General features: G+C 41.1%; 1 protein-coding gene across 3 annotated transcripts in view; it reads left to right on the top strand.

The window, feature by feature from the left end:
- Window positions 1–783: 783 nt before the first annotated feature.
- The window catches only part of fam168a.L (family with sequence similarity 168 member A L homeolog), a 60,672-nt gene continuing 42,179 nt past the window's right edge, over window positions 784–19,276 (top strand). The window contains exons 1-2 of one of the 3 annotated variants that reach the window (XM_041581046.1): window positions 784–988; window positions 11,166–11,170. The gene's annotated coding sequence lies outside the window, so the exon portion shown is untranslated. 3 annotated transcript variants of the gene reach the window in all.

Here is a 19,276-nt window from a genome sequence, read left to right as displayed (position 1 = left end):
TAAAATATGAGGATATTAGAAGTTACCTCGGAGTTCCATGACCTGTATAAAAACACTCGGCCTTCGGCCTCGTACTTTTATATGGTCATGAAACTCCTCGGTAACTTATAATATCCCTATATTTTACAAAAGGGGGTACTTTATTCACTATATTTGTAAAGCGCTCCTTGAGGTCAAAGCACTGTACAACAAAACAATAAATTAGTAGTAACAAACAAGGGGTCTTTGGAATAAAAAGTAACTAAGTGCATTATTAAAAATACAATTCATGTAAATATAAAATATAATTACAATACAGATTAAGTGCTCAGTGTCAAGGAAACAAAAGGCTAGAGGACCCTACCCCGTAGAGCTTACAGTCTAAATGGGAGGGTAACATACAGACACAATTCAGAGGGGTATTAAGGTGCTGTGAGTTACAGTTTGTTACACTGTTATATAAGTGCCAGTTCAGCTGTTGTCCAGGTATAACAGTATAACAGAACCAGTGGGATGAGGTTACTGAAGGAATAGAATGTAGCCTGTCAGTATTCCATATAAATCCCTTCTGTGTTTCTCAGTCAGTCAGTGAGTTACCAGAGAATGATACTATGGGAGCAGTCCCAGTGTGTGACACTATTAGTGAGGGAGAGAATGGAGCCCAGTCAGGAGACTATAGGAGCAGTCCCAGTGTGTAACAGTATTAGTGAGGGTGAGGAGACTATAGAGAATGGAGCCCAGTCAGGAGACTATATAGGGTCAGTGGCAGCCGTAGCCCCGCCCATCTCCCATGCAGTGAGGCTCAGGGTAGAGAAGCCGCTGCCCACCCAGGTTATGGCGGAGGTGACGTCACAGTGACGGTTTGTTTCCCGCCTCCTCAGAGCCGTGACTCCGCCCCATCGCATCTCTGAGAGCCTGGAGAGAGTAGACGGAGCCCGCAGCCTGACTCACCGACATCTCGCGCTAAGTAACGGCACTGACTGACTGACTGACTGAGCTGAGCGGCCCGGTGAGTGTCACACATGGAACTAGGACACGGACTGTGAGAAGAGGGAGACGGTTTGGGGGAGGCTTATTAGGCCGAGAGGGGGAGCAGGGCCCGGGAGAGCTGGGGGCGGGGAGAGAGAAGTGGGGGCAGGTGCAGGGGATGTGGAGGCAGTTACTGTGTGATAGTGATGTGTGTGTGTGTGTGTGTGTATATATATATATATATGTGTGTGTAATGAGTGCGTGCGGTGTACTAGTGAAGTGAACAGACGGCGGGGAAGCTGAGGGATAATGGAGGTGTCCGAGGCAGAGAGGATGTCGGGATTGGAGGGAGGGATATTGTGTCTGTCTGACCCGGCCGCTTGTACTAAATAGTGTTTAGGTGCAGGGGATTGTGGGAAATACTGGGGGATTGGTATCGTGTGTAATTCTCTAGCTGTGTATGGGGGGGGGGGGGTTGTACCAAGTGGGGGTTAGTAAGGGGGGTGCAGGCATGTCTCATATTTATATTATGTGCTGCACAGGTACCTGCAAATCTGCCTGAAATGGGACTTTCTGTGTCAGAGACTGTTGGTATAATACTGTACTGGAGCAGGATTATATATATATATATAGAAGGAATGTAAATAAACATAACTATATATGTAGGGCTGGGATAAGATACTGTGCAGAAATGTAAAAAAAAAAAAATATATATATATAAATATATAGGTCTGGAATACAATACTGTGCAGCAATAGAAATAAATATATCTGTCTGGGATACAATACTGTACTGGAACATAACATGATGGTCCGATCTCTCTGTACAAAGAATTGTTACCATGTGAGGTATTTATTGGATTGGCTGTTATAGTTTTTATGTTGGTTCTGGAATGGGATGAAGGGGTGCAGTTATGGGGGTGCTGAGCTGACACATAATATTCATGGGGTACAGATATGTAGGGTTATAAGGTAGGGACACAGCTGTACTTCATAGAATAATCATTTTGGAAGCTACTTTCATGTCTCTTTAGTATTAATGGGGTTGCTGTTTACTAAAAATGTATTAATATTTTGTAGATAGAATATATATATACTAGAAGGAGGCTCGCACTCACATGTCTTACAACGAAATAACGGTGTTTATTAGTCAAAAATAAGAATACCGTTATTTCTTTGTAAGACCTATGAGTGTGAGCCTCCTTCTAGTATATACTTATCTTTTTGAGCTTTATTTGCACCCAGGCAACTTAAACCTCTACATGATTTGTGCCACTTTGAGAAAGGCCTCGGAGGAGGCCGAAACGTTAGTCTCGCATTGAAACAATAAGACTTCTTATAATTTTTTAAGACCTGTGAGTGCGGATCTGTTTTAGTGGATTTAAATTGAAATTATTGACACTGCACCCAGGCAATTTAAACAATTTATCGAGAGTGCTGGCTACCTTGTGGACTATATATATATATATATATATATATATATATATATATATATATATATATATATATATATATATACCACTATACTATATATATATATATATACCACTATACTGTATATACATATATACCACTATACTGTATATACATATATACCACTATACTGTATATACATATATACCACTATACTGTATATACATATATACCACTATACTGTATATACATATATACCACTATACTGTATATACATATATACCACTATACTGTATATACATATATACCACTATACTGTATATACATATATACCACTATACTGTATATACATATATACCACTATACTGTATATAAGAATCGAACCCCTGAATATTACAAAATAATGGGACAGGCATCCCAGGCTGAAGACATTTGTGTGTGGAGAGTGGAAGGAATTCTATAGGAAAGGAACAGTGGAATTAGGCGGCATTGCTTTTATTCTTCCTTTCATTGAAGTAACCTTTATGGAGATGTGATTGGCCAATTACAGCGAGTGTGGCCCCTGTACACGGGTCCCTCTATCTAATGGAATGTCTCTGGAGTGTCAGCATTACTGATGTGCGGGTGCAGAGATTTCATGCGAGCCTTTGGCTTGTTTAATGCAGTTCTCTGGCCGTTGCCTGGGCTAGTGCATGTCCCGCAGTGTCGGTTGCCTGCAGTTGCACACTCATTGTTCTCTGCTCACATTGTTGTGTTGCCCACTCCAGCTCTTGTGCTTTCCTTCTGCTTCACTAGGAACAAGCTGCTGCTCCTCTGTACATTGCTTTATAGGAAGGGCCCATTCATTGCCCCTATCTGCCCAATATTCTTCTTCCCCTTGGCTTTATAGTAGAAATTTGGGATGCACCAAATCCAGGATTCGGCAGGATTGGAATCCTTCTTCAAGGCCGAACCAAATCGGAATCCTCATTTGTATATGCAAATTAGGAGCGGGGAGGGAATTGACATGACTTTTTGTCACAAAACAAAGAAGTAAAAAAATTTTTCCCTTCCCACCCCTAATTTGCATATACAAATTAGGATAAGGATTCAGTTCGGTATTCAGTCGAATCTCTCGCTAAGGGTTTGGCTGAATCCAAAATAGTGGACTCGTGCATCCTTAGTAGAAATATGCTGTGAAAATTGGTACAGGTATGGAATCCGTTATCCCGAAAGCTCAGTATTACGAAATGGCCGTCTCCCTATCCAAATACCGGTAATCCAAATGATTTCCTTTTTCTGTGTAATAATAAAACAGTCGCTTGTACTTGATCCCAACTGATATATAATTAATCCTTATTGGAAGCAAAACCAGCCTATTGGGTTTATTTCATGTTTCCATGATTTTCTAGTAGATTTAAGGTATGCAGATTCAAATTATGGAAAGATCCATAATCCGGAAGACCCCAGGTCCTGAGCATTCTGGATAACAGATCCTATACCTGTAGTGTGCATGTACCCACCCGAGAAAAAAAAATGGCACCTCCACACTGATGGGTTTTTAAAAAAATGTTTAATATCCCATAATGAGCACTATTAATCGGTATGTTGCCCTTTCCTTGTATTTGCTATATTCATGGGTGTTGGGGGTTCAAGGTTTTAGAGTATAGGTATGGAACTTGTTATCCAGAATGCTCGGGACCTGGGGTTTTCTGGATAACGGATCTTTCTGTAATTTTGGATCTTCATACCTGGTTTTGTTTCAAATAAGGATTAATTATATCTTAGTTGGGATCAAGTACAAGGTACAGTTATGGGACCTGTTATCCAGAACAGGACCTCTGGTTTTCCAGATAAGGGATCTTTCCATCATTTCGATGTTCATACCTTACGTCTACTAGAAAATCATATAGACATGAAATAAACCCAATAGGCTGGTTTTGCTTCCATTAAGGATTAATTATATCTTAGTTGGGATCAAGTACAGACTACTGTTTTATTACTACACAGAAAAAGGAAATCATTTTGACATTTATAATGGAGTCTATGGGAGATGACTTTTCCGTAATTTGGAACTTTCTGGATAACGGGTTTCCAGATAACTGATCCCATACCTGTACTATATGCTGATATAATTAGGCCCTAGGAGCTTTCAATTGGAGAATGATACCCTGCTAGACAGGGGTCTAAAGTGTTCCCCCTGATTATGCAGGTTCTGTTAGTATACCTTAAAACAAGATCCAGGTAAAGGATGCGTTTTCCTGAAACCCATTATGCAGAAAGCTCCAAATTACAGGACGGACATCTCCCATAGACTCCACTTTAATCAAATAATTAAAAATGTTAACATTGTTTTACCTTTTCTCGAATAATAAAGCATAACCGTTTACAGGTATGCAACCTGTTATGCAGAATGCGAAGAACCTGGCATTTTTTAGATAACAGATCTTTCTGTAATCTTTTCATACCTTAAGTCTACTAGAAGATCATGTAAACATTAGTCTGGTTTTGCTTCCAATAAGGATTAATTGTATCTTAGTTGGGATCAAGTACAAGCGACTGTTTTATTATTACACAGAAAAAGGAAATCGTTTTTAAACATTTGGATTATTTGGATAAAATGGTAGATGGCCATTCTGTAATTCAGAGCTTTCTGGAGAACGGGTTTCCGGATAAGGAACTTGATCCCAAATAAGATATAATTAATCCTTAATGGAAACACCAGCCTATTGGGTTCATGTGATGTTGAAATTATTTCTTATTAGACTTTAGGTATGGAGATGTAAATTACAGTAAGATCCCTTATCCAGAAAACCACAGCTCCCAAACATTCTGGCTAACAGGTCCCATATGTCTATTTATTTCTGTACAATTATTAATTATACCAGGCATCATACATACTCCTTTGCTATTGGCTCCTGCCCCTATGTGCTGTCCTGTTTGCTTGCAGGTGACCACATCCAAATCCCGGGGCACTGGCACTATATTTAGGGAAATGCATATTTTATTTTTTTGTCTTCTGCATCAGCTCTATATACCAGCATAGGGCTAGCTGTTCATTCCCGGTATAGGTTCTGTATCTGAATTATAGCCGCACCAATGCAGCAGTCAGGCCAGAAATAAATGCAATACAGGAGCTAATAACATTAAGGATTGCTAGTAAGGGTTGGTAAAGGCATCAGAGATTCTTAAGATGGCCATACACATGGGGATCTGCTCGTTTGGTGAGGTTGCCTAAGAGCGGATCTCTCCTCGGCATGCCCACCTTTAGCTGGGAGATAACGGGCCAATCAGATTGTGGGCCATAGGGCCTAACAATTGCATCACAATGAGGCGAAAACAGGTGATCAGATCGGGGACAACATTAACAAATGAATGCGTTCCTCAATCGGACTGGATTTTTAAACCTGGCTGATTGACATCAGGTATCGATTGGGGAAGCCGTAGGAGGGCCCCATACACTGGCCAATAAGCTGCAGACTTAATCTGTCAGTATGAGGGTCTTAAGAGACCTGCTGCCTAACATCCCTGCTAAAACATATACAGGAGGGAATCCCACAGTAAATGGAGCTGATAGCATGTGCTTCTGTGACAGATGTTTAGTTAATGAGTCCAGAAATGACTACCTACATGCATTGTTGGCTTAGAACAATCCATTGGGGCATGCTCCTCTGGAATATATAAGTGATTATACTTTATATTGGATTTATTCATTCATTAAACCCAAACAGGTTTACAGGCATATATATTTATTCACGCCGTCTAAAATAAAAGCGAGTTTCAGTATAGAAATGGGATGAGGTTCCTGCCCGAAGAGCTTACAGTCTATAAGGAAGTGAAAGCTGAAGGCAAAGTGGAGAGGAACAAGTGCCTCAATTGGTAATGTCTTGATAATTACTGTATTTAGATAGTAAGTAATGGAAGAAAGGTGTAGCTCTTATGTGCACCAGATGATACTCGCTGAGAATTGTGGGTTGAAAATCATATTTATTAAAGCAACAGTGTACTCTCTGGGGGTGGGTTCTATATTTAAAGGGTACCGTCACTTTCAGTAAGCAGGGTCTGTACATTGTTTGCTGTTGGGAATAGGAGTTCAGCATGAGAAGGATTGGAATTGTACCATTGCTGTCTTACTATATGTGCAGGGCATTATTTGTTTACAGTCTTGCTTTACTGCGTGCTGCCATCTTTCTGTCTATGGCTGTTTAAAAGCAGCAATAAAGTAATCTCTCTAATCTGTAGCCCCTACCAAGGTAGGCCATATTGCAACCCCTGCCCCTACATTTGCAAGTGCAGATACAAACAATGGATCTTCTGTTCACCTTTAAACACTTCAAACTGTTCAGTTGGTTCAGATAGATCACCAGAAATAGACTTTTTCCAATTACTTTCTCTTTTCTATTTGTTTTTCTAATATTTAAGTGTAAAATTAAATTTTTCACTTTGTAAAGCAGCTGTGGGAGATGGGGTCGCAGACCCTTTGACTGTTATAAACTGATACGTTTAGTTGATACATTTTTTTTAATCTTTGTCCCTGCTGAGCAGAATCCCTGAGTTTCATTACAGGCAGCTGTTAGAATTGATACAATAGTTGCTGATACTCCAGAGATGCTGCTGAGAAATGTATCAACTAAATGTTGTAAAATTGTAACTGTTCGTATCACTGAGCTGCCAGACTGAAACCCAGAGGCAGGAACATTAAACTTCAATTTTGGGAAAACTGTAAAAAAATAAGATGAAATTGAAAAAAGTTTTTGTTTATGGTGAACAATCTGAAAACAATGGAACTGAAAAAAAAAATGTTTGGAAGGTGAACAACTCCTTTAATAAGCAAAGTTTTGCTGTTTATATACCAATCATATGTTTATTTTGATTACTCGGACCTCACTAGCTGGTTGGTTGTTAAGGGTTACTAGACCTGGTTAAACTTGGCCACTGTGCTTGCATTTCTCCCATTTTTGTGTCTAAATTGGATCCATTAAATATATGGTGGTGGGGGGGGGGGGTTACATGCCGACATGAGGGCTAACAGGTTTTGCAGCAGATCAATGAAATGAATATGCAAATCGTCTAATTTGGCAAGATTAGCGGTTAAAGACAACGCTGACAACGTTTTGGAACCTTTGATGGATTTGACGTGTTCTTTCCCTGTTACTAGGGAGTATATTGATATGAGTGATATTGAAAGAACATGTACAGTTTGTGCAAGAAGAGAGAGTCGCAGTACTTTATATTAAATGATGTATCAAGCCTATTCTCTCTATCCATGATGTATTTATTGTGCTTCACCATCACACAGGACTTTACCAGGGCAGCATAAGGGCTCCAGTGTATAAATCAGTGTGTCACTGTGTGCTGGAGAGCTGGCAATCTACGGTCAAAATAGCATCATGGAATAAAAATGGAAGGAAAATGTTTGGTTCTGACTACTCTACCGCGTCAGTTATAGCACCTTTCGCTTTCCCTTTCACTGCACCCAACATATTCCCAAATGCCAGAAACTGTGTCCGGGTTTTGGATTACAGCGATGGTTCTGTATAGGAGGTTCTGGAAAGGAGGTAGTGGAATAGATATATTTATGAATACAGGTATGGGATGGGACCTGTTATTCAGAATGCTCTCGACCTGGGGTTTTCCAAATAACAGATCTTTCTGTAATTTGTATCTTCATACCTTAAATCTACTAGAAAATCATGTAAACATTAAATTAACCCAATAGGCTGATTTTGCTTCCAATAAGGATTCATTATATCTTAGTTGGGATCAAGTACAAGCTACTGTTTTATTATTACATAGAAAAATTAAATCCGCTTTATAAATTCGGATTATTTGGATAAAATGTAATCTATGGGAGACATCCCTTCCCTAATTCGGAGCTTTCAGGGTAACGGGTTTCTGAATAACGGATCCACTTACCTGTATTCGAGTATCCCAGTGGATCAAGCTTTGTCTGACCATATAAAAGAAGGACATAGTTTATTAACGCAAGGCTTAGGACAGGCCAGACCCATCGATCTCCATGAAGCTTCAATGAAGAACATGGAATGACGTGCTCGCTGTATAAAAGGTATGACGTGTTGCTAAATTGACAGTCTGGCTTATATTAGCCGTATTATATTGGCCACTTTTGGTGCTATCATTCACGTTTTTTGGGTCAGCACAATAGACGCTCTGCTAATTATACTTTATATTAGTATTAATTATACTGCATTGTACGTGAAACATTCACTTTGAAAGTGAATATAAATAGGACAGGCCTGAATAGAAATATGAGTAATAAAAAGTAGCAATAACAATACATTTGTAGCCTTACAGAGCATTTGTTTTTTTAGATGGGGTCAGTGACCCCCATTTGAAATATGGAAAGAGTCAGAAGAAGAAGGCAAATAATTAAATAAAAAAACTATAAAAAAAATTTAAGGCCCATTGAAAAGCTGCTTAGAATTAGCCATTCTATAACGTACAAAGTTAACTTAAAGGTGAACCACCCCTTTAATGAAAATAAGCTCTAAAAGATTTCCAAAATTTTCCACAAAAAAATTCATTCTCTGTCTAGCATCGGTCTCCAGGAATTTTCAGCTGTCATTTTTTTTCACAGGATGATAGTGTCGCTTTAATATTGGTAAAAATATAACCCATCCCCATTTTGCATAGCAACTATTTGCTGCTCAGCAAATGTGGTTATTATGTGAGGAGCAATGGAAAAATTGAATGTTAATGAATCAACTATAACTCTCACAGGCCTGAAAACCGTGGATTTGTTTTTCATGCTATGCTCCTGTTCACTCCCGCACAGTCTCTCTCATCCATCAGCTGTGACGCACGTTCTCTTGGGCTCCGTTAATGATCTGTTGCCAACTTCTGCACTGAAGTCGGCATCTTTATTACAGGAAACTTATACATACTTTCTGCCTATTATTTGGACTGTTATTATTTCTTAAAGGGATGCTGTCATGGGAATTCCCCCCCCCCCCCCAAAATGCATCAGTTAATAGTTCTGATCCAGCAGAATTATGCAATGAAATCCATTTCTCAAAAGAGCAAACTAAATTTTTTATGTTTAATTTTGAAATCTGACATAGGGCTAGACATATTGTCAATTTCCCCGCTGCCCCCAGTCATGTGACTTGTGCTCTGATAAACTTCAGTCACTCTTTACTGCTGTACTGCAAGTTGGAGTGATATCACCCCCTCCCTCCCCCCAGCAGCCTAACAACAGAACAATGGGAAGGTAACCAGATAGCAGCTCCCTAACACAAGATAACAGCTGCCTGGTAGATCTAAGAACAACACTCAATAGTAAAATCCAGGTCCCACTGAGACACATTCAGTTACATTGAGTAGGAGAAACCACAGCCTGCCAGAAAGCAGTTCCATCCTAAAGTGCTGGCTCTTTCTGAAATCACATGACCAGGCAAAATGACCTGAGATGCACCTACACACCAATATTACAACTAAATACACTTGCTGGTTCGGGAATGACATTTTATATTGTAGAGTGAATTATTTGCGGTGTAATTTAGAAATAAAAACTACATCATAAAAATCATTGCAGAATTCCTTTAAACTAAACAGAAATTGAAGCTCCTCCATGTTTGGACCTTGATATTACATGATCTCTGGGTACCCCCTGAAACACTTGAATTTAACTGTTACTGTTCCTTTAAGCACAAGTCCTATTCATTTCTCTTATGCTGAGTAAAGAAGCATAGTGGCCCTTTAACCTAATTACAATGAATTAATTATGAAAGTAGCAGAAAGCCACAACTGTGGCTGTTTGTGTTAATTATGGAGGAAAATATTCTTTCCATTTATATCAGTGGTCCACTCATGTTTCCTAATTGTGCTATTGGGGTTGCTGCTGATAATGCATTAATGGTGAGTAGATATGGCCTTGTATAACAGAGGAGTCTGAGAATTGAGTGGCTAGCAGAGGATTGTGGGAAGATGAGGCTGTGTAACCAATGAGGCAGTACGTGGGAGTTACATACGTTACATGGAATACGATTATTTGAGTCAACCGAGTGCTTGTTGAACTGAGGTATATACTGGAGTGAACTGGCAATGAGACTATTTTGGGGGAATGGGAAACAGATGTGAGACTGCAGGATGTGGCCAGTTCTAATGCAGCACATTACATGGGGGGAGCAGGGAACATGGAGTGGGAGCGGCGGGTAAAGTAAATACCGGCTCACTTTGGTGCTGCAGATATAGCCTTGACTTGCAAGTGCCCCATTGCTATAAAGCAGAGCACACGGCTTTGTATATAGATTTAAAGGCCTCCCGAAAGCTTGCTTTAACCCTTTCCTCTCCAGGAGACCTGCGCTGCTCTGTACTAGACTTGCTTTGTGCCCTGTAATCTCTTACATGTTCTACTGATCTGTTCTGCCCACATCCACATGATAATTCATGCGTTTTCCATTACTATCTGATATATGGGACACAAATACTAGTTTGCTTTTTATACATTTCCCTATTGATGGAACGGAGGGTTTTTGCACAGGCTCGTTGTAGAAATGATTGGAGCAAGCACTGAGCTGGTTCTGCACCACTTGCTAAAAGAACTATTCTATTGAGGCAGATTATAGCAGGCAGTTTATAAGTGGCCATTTACAGCCGTATCTTTCACTGGTATTGGTTTAAAGGATCACTGCATGTTGCTTTTTCTTGTCATTTTTCATCAAATACATATTATGCAGTAACAATTTAGTTTATTATTGGCTTGGAATTTCCATGCTTGTCCACGCTAGTGATGTGCGGGCTAGCCCATGGGTCAGGCAGGATTGGGCCAACACTTGGTTGCGGGTCTTGATGAGTCTGGTTAAGGTCCGGTGGGGGTTGAGAATTTCTCGACCCGTACATCACTACATCTTGAAGTCTTCCTTTCTATCTCCTATAACCCTCCTGCAGTGTTCCCATCCTCTTATATTATCCACCAGTGGGTATTGTCTCACAATTGACTCACTCAGTGGATTGGAATAGAATACTGGTGGGGACTTACAGTGGGAGGGTCGTGGAGTCTATAACTGATGGAATCTTACAGGGGGGTTCTGGTAGTCTGCAACTGAAGCAGTAGGTTTGGCTAGAATGCTAATAGCAGCTTGCAGGTTGAAGGGGCAGGAGTAAAGCAGTAGGTGGAGCTAGAATACTCTGATGGAAGCTTATGGGGAGGGGCAGGGAGTCTAGCTGATGCAGTGGGTGGGACTAGACTACTCTGATGGAAGCTTATGGGGAGGGGCAGGGAGTCTAGCTGATGCAGTGGGTGGGACTAGAATACTCTGATGCAGAGATGTCCAACTGGCGGCCAGCAGGCCACATGCGGCCCTCGACCCCCCCCCCTTCTGTGGCCCCGCCCTACCTGCTGTGTCTGCTTACCATATGTAAACTTTAAAGGTATCACTACAGAGATTAATTGACTTTAAATTCAGACTAATCCCCTGCATTGTTGACACTTGTGACACCTCTATTGTGAAAGCTCTGTACTATTCACTCCTGACACCCAGACTGAAGCTACCCACATTGTACACACTTTATACAAAATGCTAATGGAGTGTGTGTGCCCATCTCTGCCTGTGTGTGCCCATCTCTGCCTGTGTGTGCCCATCTCTGCCTGTGTGTGCCCATCTCTGCCTGCGTGTGACATGCTCTGCTTCTATGTGACAAACTCTGCCTGTGTGTGCCCTGCTCTGCCTGTGGAACATTTCTTGGTTGGTATTTGTTCTGGGAGTTTGTTAGCTTTTGAAAAAAAAATATTGTTAGGGGGGCCCCTAAGGTGTTTGATCATGTGCTGGAGTGCTGTGTTATCCAAGGAAAAGAGGAGGCATATGAATTTAAGGGTATGTGTTAATATGACAACTTTTCACATATGAGTGATAAGTGATATCCCTGCAGTGAGCACCAACCATTTGGTTTTTTGTGTGCTACCACAATTAATGTGGACACGATCTTGTGGTTTAAAGTGGGTGTGGTTTAAAGTGGGTGTGGTTTAAAACAGGGAGTGGTCAACACTGGCTTCCATTATCGGCCCTCCACTATGTAGGCTGGAAAAATTTCGGCCCTCGGGACCACAGAAGTTGGACAGCACTGCTCTGATAGAAGCTTATGGAGAAGGGCAGAAGGTCTAGCTGATGCAGTGGGTGAGACTAGAATACTCTGATGGAAGCTTATGGGGAAGGGCAGGGAGTCTAGCTGATGCAGTGGGTGAGACTAGAATACTCTGATGCAGGGATCCTCAACCTTTTGAACCCGTGAGCAACATTCAGAAGTAAAAGGAGTTGGGGAGCAACACAAGCATGAAAAGTGTTCTTGGGGTGCCAAATAAGGGCTGTGATTGGATATTTAGTAGCCCCTATGTGGATTGTCAACCTACATTGATGCTCTGTTTGGCAGTACTTCTGTTTTTGTATGCCAAAAACTTACCTCCAAGCCAAGAATTCAAAAATAAGCACCTGCTTTGAGGCCACTGTGAGCAACATCCAAGGGATAGGAGAGCAACATGTTACTCACGAGCTACTGGTTGGGGATCACTGCTCTGATGGAAGCTTATGGGGAAGGGCAGAAGGTCTAGCTGAAGCAGTGGGTGAGACTAGAATACTCTGATGGAAGCTTATGGGGAAGGGCAGAGAGTCTAGCTGATGCAGTGGGTGAGACTAGAATACTCTGTTGGAAGCTTATGGGGAAGGGCAGGGAGTCTAACTGATGCAGTGGGTGGGACTAGAATACTCTTAATAGAAGCTTATGGGAAGGGACAGGGAGTCTAACTGAAGCAGTGGACGGGACTAGAATACTCAGCTAGAAACTTATGGGGAGGAGCAGGGAGTCTAGCTGAAGCAGTGGGTGGGACTAAAATACTCTGATGGAAGCTTATGGGGAGGGGCAGGGAGTCTAGCTGATGCAGTGGGTGAGACTAAAATACTCTGATAGAAGCTTATGGGGAGGGGCAGGGAGTCTAACTGATGCAGTGGGTGAGACTAAAATAATCTGATGGAAGTTTATGGGAAGGGACAGGGAGTCTAGCAGTGGGTGGGACTAGAATACTCTGGAAGCTTACAGAGGGAGGATCAGAAAGTTTAAATTAATTTGATCATGAGACATGAAAGTGTAATGTTTATGAAGACAATGCTGTATATGGATTTTAATAAAGAAACATAATAGATTTTATAGAACCTTTGGCCGATTCCATAGCTCAGATGGGCCTCATTCCTTTTCAATAGGACAACGAGATCACAGCCCCTTCTCTTCCCAGTTTTGGGCTATTGTGTCTCTCAGCTGTTAGCCGACCTCCTCATTGTGTGCAGCCTGTTTCTTCCTATACATTGTCTCCTCTTTATATTCTGCCCCTTTTAGCTGCTCAGTGCTCTCCTCTCTCTATCTCCCATTTCGAGACCAGTTTGATCTATAATATTCCCTGGTGGTGGCTTCCTATTCTCTCCAAACTGGCATTGTTTTACAGGATGACTGCTGTTTTTGCTCTCTCTCTCTCTTTTTTTTTTTTTTAAAAAGATGAAAAGCTGCTTTTATCCTGACGTTTGCCTTTTCATTTGATTTTTTTTCCTTGCTCACTGAGCAGAAAAAAAATGTAGATACAAAAGATGTTGCGCTATATATGAGTGCCTGGAGAAATCCGCTTTATTAATATGCTCTTAACAGGGGGCAACAATTTATGCTGCACCCAGTAAGAGAATAAAAGTGCCCCCATTAGTACCAGTAGTACAGTCTCAGCAGAACAGGAGTACAGCTTTAGCATCTATTAGCCACTTACTGTAATGTGGAGCGTATATAATATCAAATTTTTTCTTCTTCTATTTTTAGGGTTGAGTTGCCAGTTTTCCTCCAATGTTTTTTCTGCACCCCCCCTAAAAAAAAAAAAAAATGTTTCCAGTACATGCTTGTGTCTCACCTCCTACATAAAATGCAGTACAATAAATGCAGTACCCTAATGCAAATACGTTTTCCCGCTGGTTTGGTTATGGCACTGGTTTATATAAACAACCAACCTGGTTAGTAGAGTGGGTAAGTGGCTGCAAAGAAATCTTTTTCTAAAGAACACACAGACAAAGTTAAGGTGGCCATACACGGGCCGATAAAAGCTTCTAACAGACCAAGACTGCAACTTATTGGCCAGTGTATTGGGTCCTTTGCTACAATTCCGTCACTAATACCTGGCTGGAAATCGTGCAGGTTTAAAAAATCCTGTCAGATCGAGGACCACATTGGTTTGTTAAAGTGATCTTTGCATAGATTCAGGGCGTATTGATTCCATTGTTGGGCCCACAATCGGATCAGCCTGAAATCACCACTCAAGATCGGCTCATGGATCTTTGGATAGGTTGTCAAACGAGTGGATCTTTCCATGTATGGCCACCTTTAGTTGAGCCAGTCTCAGGATGGGGGTATCATGACTTTACAGGCCACTTTATCCTTTTCCAAATTTCCCAGAAGCCTGTAAAATCACAACATCCAAATGCTTGTAAAGCAAACAAGCTTGTAAAGCAACATATGAAAGATGTTTAAAGGAGAAGTAAAGCTTAACTAAAGAAGTAGCTAGAAATGTTGTACATGATGTTTTGTGCTTCTGTACCAGCCCAAGGCAACCACAGCCCTTTAGCAGTAAAGATCTGTGTCTCCAAAGATGCCCCAGTAGCTCCCCATCTTCTTTTCTGCTGATTCCCTGCACATGCTCTGTGCTGCTGTCACTTACTGAGCTTAGGGAGCCACTCACAATATACAGTACACATAGAATAGAAATGTCACAATATAAGGCTGATTAGTAATGAATACACATAATTACTACATGGCAGCACAGAAACCAGTGCAATTAGCATCAGAATTGAATAATCAGCAAACCTGTAGCATCAGCTTTTATTACAGACCAACCTCATTTTCTGATGGATAATTAGTGATGACCCCATAATATGCCATTTTTAGCCACACTCATTTTTAGGGTTTAGTTCTCCTTTAAGGACCTGTTGGTGTGGGCCAGAATCAGTGAGCAGTCAGGGCAATGCTGACAGTTTGTGCTTAAGTGCCAGGAATACACCTGCTCACTTGGCAAATGTCAAGTCCATCATTTCTAAATGAAAGCTTCAGCGGTGTTTAATGGAACCCATGGAGTTAGTTTATTTATTTGAACCTAGAAGTAAACCAAAAGTTCTTTCTAGAGGGTATTTTGTAGAGTTTGATTGACTGAGATACAGCCCAGGGGGCTTACCCAGTCATAGACCAGTAGGAACCTGAGCTATATAGCAACAGGCATTCTCCAGTTCTAGTAACTGATAGCAGCAAATCACACGGTTGCATTTATTGGCCTGCTGCAGATTATTACACCTTGGGCAGTTTTACACCTGTCATTACTGTACTGGCTGATACATTAGATAGATTTAAGAACAGGTTTGAAAGCTTTTTTGGAAAGTGAGAGAATACAGGGCTATCGAATATAGCTTATAGTACAAGTTGATCCAGGGACCGGTCCCATTGCATATTGGAGTCAGGATGGAATTTTCCCCCCTCAAAATGTTTTTTTTTGCCTTCCTCTGGATCAACTCACAGTTAGATCCCCAAAAACGAGCAGATATAAACTGCCGACAGATTAAGTTGTCTGCTTATTGGGTTTTTTATGGGGCCCTCCGACAGGCTTGCCCAATCGATATCTGGCCAAAAGCCGGGCAGATGTCGATTGGGCAGGGCTAAAAATCCCCTTTGATCGGTTTGTTGATCCGGCCCTCAATCTGACCTCTCCTAGGGCCCGCAATCAGGTCAGCCCGATATCGCCAACCTCAAGGTGGGAATGTCGGGGCAAGATCCATTCGTTTGGCGACCTCGACAAATGATCGGCTCTCTACCTTTATGCAGGTTATATATATATATATATATATATATATATATATATATATATATATATATATATATATATATATATATATATATATATAATATATATACACTTAAAAGGTTGAACTTGATGGACATTTTTCTCAACCTAACTTACTATGTTACTATGTATTTGATCACTAAAGATATACCAAGAAGAACCATAGGAGCTTCAGCCAGAACAGTTGATGGACCCAGTTGACTTGGTCAGAAGATATAACTGAGCAGTAACAATTTTAGCCTGTGTATAGTTACCCCTCAGAACAGACTCAGGAGCTCGTTGTTTTTAAATAGGATCACCCTTGCATAAATGGCACCCAATTTCCTTTAAAGGAGAAGGAAAGCTATGGAGGCATTTTATTGCCAATAGATTAGCTGCAATAGTGCAAGCTAGAATGCTATATTTATTCTGTAGAATGTTTTACCATACCTGAGTTATAATCTCTAGAAGCTCTCTGTTTGTTTAGGATAGGAGCTGCAGTATTAATGTGGTGTGACATCACTTCCGGCCTGAGTCTCTCCCTGCTCTGGGCTCAGATTACAGTAGAAAAGGGAGGGGGGTGGGGAAGAGGAGAAAACTGAGCATGCTCTTGCCCAGGGCAATGAGGTTTAAGATGAAAACAGGAAGTCTGATACAGAAGCCCATGAGTACACAATAGAAGGAAAGAAATGCAGTGTTTCTTTTGACAGGGGACTCAGAGCAGCACTAGTTTGGGGGTTTACTGGTATATTTAGATGGACCTTTCTGATAAGGCTTACTTAGTTTTAACCTTTCCTTCTCCTTTAACAGAATTAAAACATTTTTCTTCCCCTTTAGTACAAAGGAATGTCCGGAGTTCTTTTTGCCTTTATAAAGCCACTGGTGAAGCTACAATGGATAGTGCTTTTTGCTGGGATTCATTTCGGGCCATTGGCACGGGATTCCTCTGCGTATATGGCACATCTGTTCTGAAGCAGTTTGGCAAGTTGCTCATTTTGGGGGATACGTGAGCATATGTTACTTTATAGGCTGTCACTGTGTTTAGTAGATTCCAGATAAAGGATTTGTTTGATTGTAAAGCAATAAAGGCCTTATGGCTATACCCTGTGGCACGTTCATACACAATAATCATGTCTGGGTAATGTCGCACGAGGCGATGGGCTACTGTTTTGTTGCCAAAATGTTATTTAGGAAAAACGGCAGTCGGAAGGGAAACCGTCCTAAACAGTTGTCTTTATACAAGGGATGTTTAGACACAACAAGCGACATAACTGGAAGTGACTGTAATGAGAAGCCATCTACATACGTCTACAGTTACATTGTGACAAACACAAGATTATCTATGACCCCTTGTAAATGTAATTTCTTTTTGGCCGCAGACCACTAAATGTGGCCATACTCTGGCAGAATTAGCAGATTCAAGCCCATCAAACCAATTAGTCAGCTGCTCCAGGCCCTCCATGATTGATATCTGGCAGGTTTTATGTTCCTGTCCTATTGAGGACCTCATCTAAGTCTTGTATTCCCATCATTGTAATCTAATTGTTTGACCCTAGGGCTACGGGATAGGATTAGCCCCATTTCACACCAGTTTGGGTGCGCATACCGGAGAAAGATCCGCTCGTTTGGTGACCTCGCCAAACTAGTGAATCTTATTGTGTATGCCCAGCTTTAGCCAGCTTTAGCCAGATACTGTACCATACAAAGCCTTTTGTAGCTGTCTTAAAGCAATAGTAACCCCAAACAATTCTGCACTGGTAAAACTTTTTCAGCTTTGAATGGCTGCCCCCATGGCTACACAGCAGTCTCTTTATGTAAACTATAGTAGAACTTATCTTTTATCTACTGTGTATCCTGTGCTTGAATGGCTGCCCCCATGGCTACACAGCAGTCTCTTTATATAAACTATAGTAGTACTTATCTGTTATCTACTGTGTATCCTGTGCTTGAATGGCTGCCCCCATGGCTACACAGCAGTCTCTTTATGTAAACTATAGTAGTACTTATCTATTATCTACTGTGTATCCTGTGCTTGAATGGCTGCCCCCATGGCTACACAGCAGCTTGTTTATATAAACTATAGTAGAACTTATCTTTTATCTACTGTGTATCCTGTGCTTGAATGGCTGCCACCATGGCTACACAGCAGTCTCTTTATATAAACTATAGTAGTACTTATCTGTTATCTACTGTGTATCCTGTGCTTGAATGGCTGCCCCCATGGCTACACAGCAGTCTCTTTATATAAACTATAGTAGTACTTATCTGTTATCTACTGTGTATCCTGTGCTTGAATGGCTGCCCCCATGGCTACACAGCAGCTTGTTTATATAAAATATAGTAGTACTTATCTGTTATCTACTGTGTATCCTGTGCTTGAATGGCTGCCCCCATGGCTACACAGCAGTCTCTTTATGTAAACTATAGTAGTACTTATCTATTATCTACTGTGTATCCTGTGCTTGAATGGCTGCCCCCATGGCTACACAGCAGCTTGTCTTTATAAACTATAGTAGTACTTATCTGTTATCTACTGTATATCCTGTGTTTGAATGGCTGCCCCCATGGCTACACCGCAGCTTGTTTATATAAACTATAGTAGTACTTATATGTTATCTACTGTGTATCCTGTGCTTGTAAGGCTGCCCCCATGGCTACACAGCAGCTTGTTTATATAAACTATAGTAGTACTTATCTGTTATCTACTGTGTATCCTGTGCTTGAATGGCTGCCCCCATGGCTACACAGCAGCTTGTTGATATAAACTATAGTAGTACTTATCTGTTATCTACTGTGTATTCTGTGCTTGAATGGCTGCCCCCATGGCTACACAGCAGCTTGTTGATATAAACTATAGTAGTACTTATCTGTTATCTACTGTGTATTCTGTGCTTGAATGGCTGCCCCCATGGCTACACAGCAGCTTGTTTATATAAACTATAGTAGTACTTATCTGTTATCTACTGTGTATCCTGTGCTTGAATGGCTGCCCCCATGGCTACACAGCAGCTTGTTTATATAAACTATAGTAGTACTTATCTGTTATCTACTGTGTATCCTGTGCTTGAATGGCTACACAGCAGCTTGT

The sequence above is a fragment of the Xenopus laevis genome, chromosome 2L (genome assembly GCF_017654675.1).
Source record: "Xenopus laevis strain J_2021 chromosome 2L, Xenopus_laevis_v10.1, whole genome shotgun sequence".
Classification (NCBI taxonomy): Eukaryota; Metazoa; Chordata; class Amphibia; order Anura; family Pipidae; genus Xenopus; species Xenopus laevis.
Note: the sequence above shows the minus strand (reverse complement) of the source record. Positions and strands in the feature narration are given on the sequence as shown.